This window comes from Mustelus asterias, chromosome 5 (assembly GCF_964213995.1).
Source record: "Mustelus asterias chromosome 5, sMusAst1.hap1.1, whole genome shotgun sequence".
NCBI classification, from domain to species: Eukaryota; Metazoa; Chordata; class Chondrichthyes; order Carcharhiniformes; family Triakidae; genus Mustelus; species Mustelus asterias.
In genome coordinates this window covers 114741318-114754271 of record NC_135805.1, presented here as the reverse complement: position 1 = coordinate 114754271, position 12954 = coordinate 114741318, and the positions used below count along the sequence as shown (strand labels likewise).

The window sequence follows — 12954 nt, the reverse complement described above, 5'->3', positions numbered from 1 at the left end:
AGGAATGTGAGCCGCAAACATGCCTTTGGTGCCTAGATTAATGTTCCCCTGTCTGTAAAGGTAGAAGCCTGCTCATCAAATCTACTGTTGGCAGCTGCAACCACATTGAGCCTCACCAGATCTGAACATACTGTATCTAAATAATTCTCAACTGTACTCATCTCTGTCTGCCTCCAAACTACTCACTGATACCAATCATGCTGGACACCACCTACAATGTGGAGATGCCGGCGTTGCACCACCTACAACTCAGCAAACTGACTGTAGATAAAGCCAGTCACATTAAACTCCCTTGCCTCACCCTGGAACCTATTGACAATAGATATTAAATACACAGAATGTCCTCCTCACCAGATCAAACCTGCTGATAATTGATGGCATTCATCACTAACTTTTCCCTCTGCTACAATGACTTTACCCACACTTCAAACTAATAGCAATACATAATGCAAATCTATCTTGCATCTAATAACAATGAATAAAACTGTGCTAATATCCTCCCCATCCCAAAATTTATTGCTAATAATAAATAAGCTTCAATCACAGTGAGTTTGTTTTCATGCAACCTTTATAAATGCTAATAAATAGACCCAACCATGTGGAGGCCCCAAATTTTGAACCTGCTATTTTATATCTTTTTAAAAAACTATAAGCCTAGTAGTGAATATGATTATTTCAAAACTCTAAACAGTTTTCTCAGTGACTGAAACTGATTGTAATCTAAAATATTGATATTGGAGGTTTGGTGTATGATTGGATATGCCTGCTGATTAAACTGCAAGTTGCTTGAATTGCTATCAAAGCCAATTCTTTGGTTTAGAGATAATTGTTTTCTAGCATGAGATTTAGCAGTATCTGAACATTATTTAAATATCAGAATGTAATTAGTCCCAAAGTGTCTGCAGAATTATATTTGGAGATGGTTCATCCATGCTACTGATGGTAAATCTTTTCCTTTTATTGTACCACAGAAATAAATTTAGTTTTGCAAGTCTCCCACCCTGGTGACAATTTCCAGTAATCCTTTCAGTACCAAACTTTAGTCCTAAAACAGCAATGTTCCTGTATTCCAGTAGGAGGAGCCTTCTGTCATTAATTAATGTGAGCACCCAGTCCATTATGTCTTTAACTAAGTTGTTCCAAACTTAATAAACATTGTTGTCCAGAAATTTTAGTAGAGGTGCTGAACTCCCCTCCTCCCCTATCCATTTGGTTTTGCCATGACTGTCGGAAATGGGATCACTTTAAATATCAGGATTTTGACCTGATTCTCTTTTTGTCTCGTCTGGACAAGGATGTTCTTGTAAAGCTCGTGATTATTTAGGCATTATATTTGAACAGCTGTTGATCTTTCTTGGATCCATTTGGCCAAAATGTTCAGTAAGTTACAATCTGTTGAGGCTATTATAGAAGCTGGGATTGGTACTGAATGCCAGTGATATCTTGAGCAACACTTCACATGCCTGGACAGAGAGAGACATGTCTTAATACAAATCTGTCAGATCTCCCAAGATTGTAATAGTTGTCTGTTGCATGTCCCTGTCCAGAAGCCATAAGTGGAACATAGAGGCAGAGAAGACACCACCAGTTGTTAAGGGTAAGGCAAGGTTAATGATCAGTGACAAGCTGTCCCATAGAGATGCTTTTACAGGCAACAAAAGTAACAACAGTCACTTGGCAAAATATCACCCACCCAGTGCATTGATTGTCTTCTCCATGTGTCCAGTGCACTGACATCTTGACTAATGTCGTCAGCACCAACTATGATGCAATAACCAACTGATTGCCAGAGAGAATGTAAAATAAGGTAACTGTTTGGGTATAGCTGAATCAAAACATGACCAATTGCCTCTGTTTAATGTATTCTATGTAATATGGCACCCCATAGTGCAGCACTAACTCAATGCTGAACTGAAATGTCATCTAGGATCATATACTCAAGTGAGGCATGAACTTGCAGCCATCTGACACCAAAGGCCATGCTACAATTGATCCAAGGCTGTTAGAGCAGCAGCATAGCATTCCTAAGCAAGAGTTCCACTGAACTTGGACTTTTGACCCAAGGGGCTCTGTTACGAGTGTTCCTGGAGTTGCAACATGCTTCGTGATGTGCTGTAATTCTGTTTTAAGGTGTTTTATATGAAGCTGTATATATGCAGATATTGAACTCCTCCACAACCACCATTGCATATTGCTTAGTGCATTCTCTAATGTGTGTGCCTAGCATCTTCCAAGGTCTAGTGGTAACTGTGGAGGAGTCCATTAGTCACGCGTGCTATTCCCTAACTGCAGCTGCACCATGGGACCTTTACTAATATACATGCTGTTTATAGTACAGCTTCCAGCCGCCAATGTCCAGTTCTATGCCCACTCTGAGTAACTATGTAGGTGTATATTTGCTGCTGTCCAAGATTATTAAACAGTCCAATCCTCCTATTCTTTACACCTTGCCAGAGCACAATTGGTTACTCAGCTGTTGGACAGTTACTACCAGTTTCCATCTCAACCGAGCAACTCCCTTTACATAATAGCTGCAACCTTTTAAAAGCTGCAGATGCATGATATTTGCCATTTGGCCCAGCAAGTTCCTGCCAGACCAGGGTGTATGTCATTGTTGATACATTGGCACTGGTTTTAGGACAGTGGTTCCCAACCTTTTTTGTCATGGTACACTTCTATACTATATATTTTTTAAAAAAGTTTGAGGCACACTGCCGATTTTTCTGTCTTCTTCCCTTACTGGAAACTTTGTTTTTAACCTCTGTCTCTCTCTCTCTCCTCCCAGGGTTTTTGCGCCCTTTTTTTTTGAGATTTTGCATTTTGTGTGGGCACATGGGACCTTTGTCTTCAGCTCCAATTCACGCTGGTCAAGTGTATGGAACAGACCAACATAAAAAATCTAAACTACACGTGTGCAGCTCTTTCCCAGCCAGCACATGTTCTGTGGAGGCCCAAGATTCATTGGGTCTTGGAGATGCCGACCACAGAGCTGAAGGAGAGTTTTGGTTTAGTTACACGAATTTTGAATCAGTTAACGTGGCACACTTGGGTTGCTCTTCCTGGCACACTGGTTGGGAATCACCATTTTAGGAAATTACCAAAGATCACCCAAGTTTGGGAGTTCCAGCGCAGTATATTTATTTGTGTAATTACACAGTTTGTGAAATGAAATTAAATGATGCCCAACATGTCGATGGCAAACACAATTAATTGGCATGTTTCACAGAGCTTATTTACACTGCAGAGCCACGGGGTATTGAATATTGAGTCACTTGGATAGTTTTTCTAGCACCCTGCACTTGGGATTTTGGATTGCCTGAATGCACCATGTGGAGGAGGAGGACCAGTTTACCTCTACTTACTGGTTCTGGTAATCCTTGAAGCAGAGGCCCGGGAAGAGGAGAACCTTCCCTTTTGCTGCTACTGAAACTGTTTTGATTGAGTTTTATGAACAGAGAGGAGGAAACACTGGAGCAGCAAATAAAAAAAGTTTCTGTACAGTTTCACCCTTATTCCAGATGCTTTCCAGTTTAGATTTGACTTATTTCAGGGGCTAGCATTCAGATGTGCTCTGAAGCCTATTTTATTTCAGAAGTATTAATGGTGGTTGAATGACTGGCACTAGTCTTAAGCGCCAATCCTGCCCATATTGATGCAGAGCAGATAGTCCCCAGTTATATACTCCTCTGTAACCAGGGAGAATTGAACGGTGCGAGAAGGTTTGGAAAGTTTTCTTTTCATCAGTCACATATAAAGCCATGAAATTGGTAGGAGAATTGAGGGGGCTGGGTGGAGCAGTAACTGTATCTTTCATTGCTGAAGGGGAAACTTGGCATTGTGTGGATCTCTAGTTTTACACTTTTAAAAATTTGTTTATGTGACATGGGCGTTGCTGGCTGGCTAGCATTTATTACCCATCCCTAGTTGCCTGAGGGAAGTTGCTGTGGCTCAGGAGTCTCATGTAGCCCATTCCAGGTAAGGACGGCAGATTTCCTTCCCTAAAGGATATTAGTGAACCAGATGGGCTTTTTTGACAGTTGACAATGGTTTCATGGTCATCAGTCGATTCTTGATTCCAGATATTTTTATTGAATTCAAATTCCACCATCTGCTGTGGCAGGATTCAAACCTCGGTCCCCAGACATAAGCTGAGTTTCTGGATAAATAGTCGAGCAATAAAACCACTAGGCCATCGCCTCGCCGTTCAAGTAATACTTACTACTGACATTTAATGAAGTCCTAATTGGACCCTGGAGTTCATCGTCAAATACTGACCCTATAGGAAATTTGCCTGCAGTCAAAAATGTATGAATTCTGTTGCACTAGAAGCTTTGGTCTGAATATATGACTTTGTTGATATTTGACTTTTTTGCTACTAAACTCTGAAAGCAGAGTGGAGAGTGAAAGCAAGTTAGATGTGAATCCAGTGGTGCTGCAGATCCAGGTAGTTTCCTGCCGAGCAGGTTAGGTTGAAATTGGCAATGAGTCTTTGCTTCCTGATGAGTTGTGTCAGACCTGGCTCATTGTGCCAGATTCCCAATTTTCCAGCCATTGAGTAAATTTCCCCACGAGACTATAGACAGAATCTTAGCAAAAAAGTGGCAGAGTCTCCAGAGAAACAGGCAGATTTTCTTGCCAGATCTTATAGCACTTTGTCAAAACAAAACAGGGTTTCACATCATCATAGTGCAGCCAGGCCCCGCCCCTCAACAAGATGGAGGTGCCATTTTTAAAGGTGCCAACCTGTGATGGGGATAGTTCCAGGGCACAACCTGGCCATGTCCCTTTCCCCCAAGGGTTTTGCTCGCCTTTATGCCCCTGGGGGTGGGGGGGGGGAATTCCCCACGACAGGTTCACATTGGGGCGAACCTCTTGTAAATGGTTTGAAAATACAGCTGGTGATCAATGATAAAATTAATGCAAATGCATTAAAATGAGCTTCTCGCCCTTTGTGGGTGTGGACCTCGCTAGATTACTGGTGAGGGTCGGGGAAATCACGGAATGCGATCTCTCCGGAGACTATTGCATTTCCCGATTCTTGATTTTCAGCCCATGTTACCATTCTCTGAAAAGCTGAAGTATTGTGGGGCAACTTCTTTAAATTGGTCTCAGAGTATTGTGAAATGGCTAACACAAAAGGAGGCCACTTGGTAAATGCAGTCATGTGGTTTCTCTATAAGAGCAATTTAGCTTGTCGCATGGCTCGTCCCTTCTCCCATAGCCCTACAATTATATTTGTTGTTCTTATGCTTACCCAATTTGCTTTGGAAAGCCTGAATTAAGGTACGGCTGATGGTAAATGCCAATCTGCCCCAAATCCCTGAAGGGAAACTTGAAACAGCTGCCAAAACATTTTTTGTGATTTATATATTATGAGGAAAGGTTCTGAAATCTGGAAATTATTGTTCCTGACTACTTTGATGATTTTATAGTAAAGTAAATCTTTCTTAAGAAATAAAGAACAAATAAAAAGAATTACAGTTAATCATAAAAATGGCATCACAGAGTAACAATACTTTAACAAGGTCCCAAAAGATCTTAACTACCTTCAGAGTTAATTTCCCCTTTTCTGTTCAGTAACTCCTTATTGATATTAAAATCTTCTCAAATTCCAGTATTTTCTAACCAGTGTCTTTACTTTCTCTTGGGGTAACCTCCCAAGTTTTTTAAAACAGTTGGTTCTTCAGGTCTGGCTTTGTCCACATTGACTTCTAGGAGTTGTGACCAGCTATTTCTATTGGAAGATCTGAACAGCTACCCCTTTTCATAGGTTTCAGTATCTCCTTAAATATGTTCTCTCTCTTTGATCCCTCCATTGTCTCACCCAGTCTCTTCGAAGTTCTTTCTCCCAGAATTGATTAAATTCATTTCTTTACTTTAGTAAACTCAGCCTCTCTGAACTTCCTTCACAAGCTGTATATATTCTCCTTTGAACCAAAACAATCCATTCCAATCTATTTTTATTGCCTTATGTGAACATCTGTTTGAAGTCCCTCCTGGCTCATTACCCTATCTAACCCATTTCTTATTGCGAGCTTTGATTCTGTTATCCTGACTCTTAACACCAATTATGATATTCACAAACCCCCAACAGCTTGCCTTCCAGGACATAAGAAATATGACTGATATTACCAACTGAAAAATATTACAATTTCTTTGTTGACAAAATCTCCACCACACACTTGGGCAGCGCATCCCAGATTGCAACTGCTCGCTGCATATCAAAAGTTTTTCTTCTTGTCGCCTTTGGTCGTTTTAAATCTGTGCCTTTTTTGTCTTGATCTTTTGTGTCAATGGGGACAATTTTACTTCAGTCCAGATTCCTCCTCATTTTGAATATCTCTGTCAAATCTCCTCTTGCCCTTATCTTCTCAAAGCGAACAACCTTAGTTCCTTAGTTTTTCTAATTCATGTGTGCAAGTGAAGTTCCTCATTCCTGGAGCCACTCTTGTAAATCAGTTCTGCACCCTCTATAAAACCTTCATATCATTCCTGAACTTTGGCTTGCAGAATTGTTCACCACTCTGAGGCCGAAACTAGTGTCTTATAAAGATTCACCAAAACGTCCTTGCTAAATCTGGCAACTTGATGTCTCCAGACACATAAAATTTGCATTGCTGCAAAGTCCAAGCTAACTTCAGTTGATATGTGTAGCATATCTGGCCTATAATCATTACGCTCACTGTCCTTTAACATCAAAAGGATAAAATGCTTTGCAACAATTGTTTCTTCTGAATAAGATCACAGGCCATCATATTTATTGACCTTCTGGTTATAAATTTTCTGCTTTAATTATGATCAATGTTGTGCTAACTTCTGGAAACAATTCTGGTAATGCTTCAAGGCAGACCAGCTGTTTCATATTGATTGTCAATGTTCAAACCTTGTAAATATAACTCCTTTGTAAAAGTTAGCAGTCGAGTCTGGTGTTCTGCAGTCTTATGATTTATGAAATTGCTTTTGTAATGCATAAAAAAGTGTTTATTGTTAAAACTGCCACAAGACCTTGGTTTCAGACGAAGAACTCCGGTTGAGTACACAAACCTTGTATAATAGTGTACGAATATAGCTATTGTTTGATAAAATGAAATGTGCTTAAAATAGGTGGTTGATAAATTCACCTTGTCACTAAGCATGCAGTTATATTGTCATTTTTGAGTTGACGTAAAATGGCTTTTGGACGTGCATCGATTTGAAAGTGACAATATAATTTGGGACCTCTGCTGCTTGACTGTTGAGTATAATGAATTCAAGTGATGTTAGACCATTTCAAACAGTCTTCTTGTATCAACAGCACCATAACTTCAACCTGGTGGAAGGCCACATATATTAACAAGATCCAGATAGGGTTTTTAAAACGTTGTTTGGAATCTTTTTAATATTCAAAGAGTCGCATTGTTTTCTCTGAGCTTTGAGTATTAGCTGTCTGGGTATGTATGACTTGGACAGAAGTCTTTGGTGGCAGAAAGCGCAATTAAAAAATGTAACTCTGCTCGAGGAACTTCAAGTTAATACCAGTGTGAGATCTGCAGTTCCATTTGTGTTAAAACTCTTAAGATGCTTTCCAATTATCTATAAGATGCACTTAGTAGATAGAGACATTCTTGTTCAAACAAATGTTAGGTTGTTTATCATACAGTATTGATACAGTGCTAGGATAGTGAATAGTTCTGTCAAGGAGCCACTTAAGTTCCTGTTCTCCGTGTATAGAGAGTGCAAGTTATCTTCCCTGACCCCAGTGTGGAGTTTCTTTATATGCTGCTAAAAGTATAATAGAAAAATGGTTTGCCTTTATGCTGCACTGACCTGGTCACAACATCAACCTTTACAGTTACAGCAGCATGCAAGGTAAATACTTACTGGAGTTGTTCTTGGATAAAGAGGAATCGATGGATGTACAGTACTTAGATTTATAGAAGGCATTTGAAAAAATGCCATATCAAAGGTTATTGTGGAATAGGCCATGGTATAGGGGTAACATGCTGGCATGGATAGCAAGAGATTGGCTGGCTAACAAGAAGTAGAGAGGAGGCACAAATGGGTCTTTTTCAGATTGGCAAGGTGTAATGAGTGTTGTGTCACAGGGCTCAGTGCTCAGACCTCAACTATTTAAAATTTATATGAATGATTTGGATGAAGGGATGGATTTGATGTTTGCCAAATTTCGGATGACACAAGGGTAAGTAGGAAAGTAATTTGTGAAAAGGACATATGCAGGCTAAGTGAGTGGGCAAAGATCTGGCAAATGGGAGTATAATATGTGAAGTTGTTCGTTTTGGCAAGAATAATAGAGAAGCATATTATCTAAGTGGCGAGAGATTGCAGAACTTTGAGGTGCAGAGGGATTTGGGAGTCTTAGTGCACGAATTGTAAAATAGCTAGTTTACAGATACAGCAAGTAATTAAGAAAGCTAATAGAATGTTATTGTTTATTGCGAGAGGAATTGAATACTAAAGTAGGGAGGTTTTGCTTCAGTTATAGAGCATTAGGGACAAATGCATCTGGGGTACTGTGTACAGTATTGATCGCCTTATTTTAGGAAGGAAGCATTTGAGACAGTTTACTAGACTAATACCTGGAATAGGTGGCTTGTCTTGTGAGGAAAGGTTGGAGAAGCTAGGTTTGTATCTGCTGGAGTTTAGAATAAGAGGCAACTTGATGGAAACAGAAATGGTGCTTTGAGTTGTGTGATTGCCTCTGAGCAGTGAATGTTCCTGATCTTCACTGGCAAAGACGTGCACGAAAGCAAGAGGGCTTTCTATTTTAAATCTACAGTTCAGCCGTGATCAAAACTGTCCAGACTGCTGATAGTAGGAAAGAAGTAAAGGCTTATGTTTACAGTGTGTCTTTTATGACCACCAAGTGCTTTACAATCCAATGAAGTGTTTTTTTTCCTCTAAGTGTCATCACTGTTGTAATATAGGAAATACGGTAGCCAATTTGTGAACAGTAAACTCCGACAAAGAACAATGTGAAAATGGCTAGATAATTGGTTTTGTGATTGTTGCTTGATAACTAATGGCTAGTACACAGAGGATGAGTCCCCTGGTTGTCTTCAATATAGTGCCGTAGGATCATTTACAGCCACCAGGGAGGGCAGACGGGACCTAGAAAGTCCCATCTGTAAAGCAGCACCTCTGGCAGTGCAGCACTCCCTCAGTATTGCACTGGATCAGCTTAGATTTTTGCACTCAATTCATGGAGAGAAACTTGAATCCACAGCCTTCTGACTCGACAAGCATTCCCCACTGCAATCGAGGATCCCTGTGAGGAAGGTAGAGTTTTTGGTCGGCTCTCCCAGGTGTGGTGGCTGAAGTTGGGTACTACTGTGAATGGATTTTGTAAGTGAACAGTTCAGCTGTTCTAATGGCAGTTGATTGTTGCCAGAAAACCCAATGGAGTTTCCCACCAAAGACAACTGGGCCAAGCAGATGAGAAGAGGCAGAGCATTAAAGTATTGAAGCAATTATCAATTAACAGTGCAATGTGGGGGCTCTTGATTAACTACTGGTTTCCTTCATCTACTAAAGTGTGGGATAACACCATCATTATGGTGAGTGATTAAAGTTCTATTGTATTGTATGGCATTGAACCTGGATTTATTTCACATTTATCAACCAAGCCATTTTCTCTGGAGATCAGTTAAATCCAGATATATGTTGATTGTTGTTGATCTTGGAGCTGTAATAATCTCTTCCTCTCTTATTGGTTGAACTTTCTGAGCATTGAAGCAGATGGAGTATGTGCTCATGTAATGTCTTGTTCCCTTGTGTTCTGCCTCAAGGCTTGATGAGAAGCATGTACAATGTAGTATTCATGCAGAAACAACAATTCAGAAGAGTGGGTGGAAATTTTTGAGAAGCTTTTGTTAGTGAGTACTCACCATCAGCCCTGTCATTTGGAAGTTGTTTCTTGTATATATAGCTGTTACCGATGCAGATGTCTTAATCTCCCATCTGCTCAGTTTGTCTTTTAATTCCTACTTATGTTGGATCACTCGATGACTGTCTGATGAAGGTTGTGTAGTTTTCCCATTACCCTTTTAACAAAGACCATACTGAGCTTTTAGCATCAACTTCTGCATCATTTAACTGTTGGCTTATTTTATTTGTATTTCCAGTTTCATCTTGGTAGTAAAGACATCAAAATAATAATGCACAAATAGTCCAAAAAAAGCTCTGTTACAATGCTGAGTTTTGTGCCATTTAGAAGTTAATTCCCATTTCTGGCAGTAATCCCTACCAAATGCAGGTCGACTGTCCTTTATCCGAAATCCTCGGGGCCGATTGCATTTTGGATTTCAGATAGTTTTGATTTTCAGATATCGTATCTGGGCCTAGGCCTACTTTACAGTCATGATGTGGAGATGCTGGCGTTGGACTGGGGTGAACACAGTAAGAAGTTTAACAACACCAGGTTAAAGTCCAACAGGTTTATTTGGTAGCAAAAGCTTTTGCTACCAAATAAACCTGTTGGACTTTAACCTGGTGTTGTTAAACTTCCTACTTTACAGTGACAGAAGTCTATAAGTTGTCAAAAATCCAAAGTAAATAAAATGGCTTGAAAAATAAGATGCACCTCTGAATAATAAATGTAGAGTACCCATAATTTCCCACTCAGCACCATCTGGAGTCTTGTTTGTAGTAGAGGGATTTGCAAAGTAAATAGTGCAGACAAACAACTACACTTCCTGCGCTAAAGGTCGGGTGCAGTCGGCGAGGTTAGTGTTTGCTCTGGTCATAGACTTGCCACGCTAAAAGTCGATGAAGTTAAAACAAGAGGTCGGATTAGATGTGTTTGGTTTTCAGATTAACAGATAAAAGATACTCAATCTGTATGGATTTATTGAGCTCTGGCAAGATCATTAATAATGACGATATATATGGAGAGGGAATCACCTTGCCGATGTTTCCCTTACGCATGCCTAGTTTCTTAACGCTTGACGCTAATGAAGTTGCAGAAATCCTTAAATTATGTGGATCATGAAGAGGAACAAATCAGCTGACCATCTAAAATCATAACTGCCCAATTCAAGACTGCCTAGTTACCAACCCTCAACACCTATATCTAGCATTACTCCTGTAACAGCACAGACAACTCTTAATACAAATTGTATCAATAGGAAGTTTGTGTTTCCCTAAATACTCTTATTCTAGTGCGAGCATTGGTTTGTTTGCCTCCAGTTGCCTTCACTCCTCTTGAGGTTTAGAACTTTATGCTGGGATGCAGCTTTGTATGCTCCATTGTCTTTGATACCTTGTTGCAGCAGTGACCCTCTGCAATTGAGTCTGGATAATGATAGTTAAAAAGCTAAAGTGTTGCTAAAGTCATCCCATTCTCCATCAAAGTTGACGTGCAGACTTTCTAAGAGTTACTGGTTTGATTTCAGGAGCAAGAATCCTATCTGATGTCCTTCAGCACCTCTTCCTAGGTAAATTTTCTGAGGTAAATTTTCACACCGTTGAATTGTGGCTGCCAAGCAATCAGGAATTGAATCTGCAACTTCCTGGCCAATATTCATGATTATGTTAATCTGTCAACAGAACCTTTCTATAATTTGTTTGAACTTCTTGTGGACCCATCAGTTATCACTCCAGCCATTTGGTTTTGAATGACGACCAATACATGACACACACCGGCAGTGTCCCCTAGTTTGGAGGCCATCTCTTTCTTTATTGTGCTCATTCAGCTTATTATAATTGGCTCAGGAAAACTCTGAATGTAATGTGTACTATTGTCCTGCTCATAGTATGCTTGCCTCGTGACTGTGCACATTTAGTTTTATAATGTTTTGGTTTACCACAGTTTAAAAAGCATAGCTTTTGACAAGCTGTTCTAGTATTTGCAGTATCTGTTCAACCCATTTGTGTCAGATTTACTTTTCGGTTCAGTTCCTTGCATAATCTGTAACCCACACACAATTTGGACATAGACAAAATAATGTTGAAAGTTGAACAATTTTAATTCTTCTGCAGTAGTTTTTGTTCTTGTTTCTAGTAAGGCTTGACACCTCATCTCTTACAAAGATTGTTTTATGTTTTTTAGACTGCAAAAAATTGGCTGTTCTCGCACCTTTTCTTATTGTTAATAACTCTTAATGATCGGCTTCTTCCATGGCTCATATGAACATACGAGGAGCAGAAGTAGGCCATTCGGCCCTTTGGACTTGCTCCACTAATCAATAAGATCAGGCTGATCTGATTATAACCTCCTACCTACCCTGATAAACTTTTACCCCTTTTATGAAGAATCTATCTACCTCTGCCTTGAAAATACTCAAAAGCCTCCATTCCACTCCCTATTGAGGAAGGGAGTTCTGGAGACTCTATACTCTGAGAGAATTGCTCCTCGTCTCTGTCTTAAAAGGATGATCCCTTATTTTCAAACAGTGACCCCCTAGTTCTAGTTTTCCCCACAAGAGGAAACATCCTCTCCCTGTTCACCCTGTCAAGGACACTCAGGATCTTATTTTCAATTAAGCCTCCTCTTACTCTTAAATCCAGTGGATACGAGCCTAGCATACCCAATCTTCCCTTAGTAAACCACCCCTGAACTTTCCTAATATATTTGCATCCTTTCTTCAGTAAGGTGACTAACACTGTCCACAGTACTCCAGATGTGGTCTGTATAATTAAATCATAATTCAGTTCCCCTTGCAATAAACAATAACATTCTATTAGCTTTCCTAACTACCTGCATTTCAACCTTTTGTGATTCATGCACCAGGACATCCAGGCCCCTTGCAATTAGATAACAGTAAGTGCTTGCTTAACATTGTCATTGAGTTCCTGAGAAGTGCAACTCTAACTGAAACAATGTTACATGAAGTAGATTTTCCCATTACAACCAATGTAAAAACTTTTAGTTGGGTTCCGTAGGACCTTTCTCACCTGGAAAAAAAAGCATCAAAACGTTTTACCATGCCTGTTGAAGTCTCTCTACATTGCTAAATT

The 12954-nt window shown here is 39.8% G+C and overlaps 1 protein-coding gene across 1 annotated transcript in view; it reads left to right on the top strand.

The window, feature by feature from the left end:
- Nucleotides 1–12954, top strand: part of LOC144493767 (testis development-related protein) — a 64495-nt gene that overhangs the window by 40739 nt on the left and 10802 nt on the right. The window lies entirely within an intron of this gene.